The following is a 1,391-nucleotide window of genomic DNA, read 5'->3' on the forward strand; positions in this document are numbered from 1 at the left end:
CCTACCCTTAACCCGATCCCTCGGCGAGAAGAGCCCTCTTACACCATCACAAGTATGAGAGGATCAACTAATACTTAAGAAGAAATTGGATGGTGAGGAAAAGCTCCACTCTACCAAAATTTCCAAAGAGAAAAAGTTGAGTTAGGTCGAATGTGCCTCAACCAATGAAGTTGTCCCACCACACTCTTCTAAAAATCTTTTTCTTGGACAACCTCACTTTCTTCTCTATTGTAAGGAGGCACTTCTTTCCATAAATCATCCACTTGATTCTCATCCAAAGGGGTTACAAAAGCTTTTGAAAGAGTTTGATGATTTATTTCCTAAAGAGGTTCCAAGAGGATTACCACCTCTTAGAGGAATTGAACATCAAATTAATTTGATTCCTGGCGCCAGCCTTCCCAATAGGTCGGCTTATAGGACTAACCCCACAGAAACCAAAGAGATAGAGAAGCAAGTTAATGATTTATTGAAAAAAGGGTGGATACAAAAGAGCCTTAGCCCTTATGCGGTGCCAGTGTTGTTAGTCCCTAAGAAAGATGGGTCTTGGCGAATGTGTACAGATTGCAGGGCTATTAACTACATTACAGTCAAGTATAGGCACCCTATTCCTAGATTGGACGATATGTTAGATGAATTACATGGAGCAAACATCTTCACCAAGATTGATCTTAAAAGTGGATATCATCAAATCAGAATTAAAGAAGGAGATGAATGGAAAACCGCTTTTAAGACCAAATTTGGCCTTTATGAATGGTTAGTCATGCCTTTTGGCTTAACCAATGCTCCTAGTACCTTCATGCGCTTAATGAATCATGTCCTTCAGGAATACATAGGCAGCTTTCATGTAGTCTACTTTGATGATATTCTAATCTATAACAAAGGTCTTAAAGAGCATCTTCATCATGTGAGAAAAGTCTTGATTTTGCTTCGTCAACACCATTTATTTGCCAAATTTGACAAATGTACCTTTTGTCAAGAAAGTGTTATTTTTCTAGGCTTCAAAGTTGGGAAAGAAGGTGTACATGTTGATCCTAGCAAAATCAAAGCTATCCAAGAGTGGCCTGTCCTGAAAACAGTGGGAGAAGTAAGAAGTTTTCTAGGTGTTGACAGATTGGCAAGCGTACCAAATCGTTCAAGTAATATAATTGGTAAAACCCAATATCGTTCTTCCCAAGAGACTCGAAAGGCTTTCTCGTTCACGTGAATTAAAATAATAAGACTTGAAAGTAAAAATTAAATAATTGTGTAGGAGAATAAAAATATGAACATGCAATAAAGAGAATGATTCAATTGACAAAAGAAAACAATGGATGAATGATGTTGTTGGGGGTTTACAATTTCATCTTATCCACACTCTCTTATTTACTCCTCTTGAATTATTAGTTTGATTA

Source organism: Vigna radiata, chromosome 1 (genome assembly GCF_000741045.1).
Source record: "Vigna radiata var. radiata cultivar VC1973A chromosome 1, Vradiata_ver6, whole genome shotgun sequence".
In the NCBI taxonomy this organism is placed as follows: domain Eukaryota; kingdom Viridiplantae; phylum Streptophyta; class Magnoliopsida; order Fabales; family Fabaceae; genus Vigna; species Vigna radiata.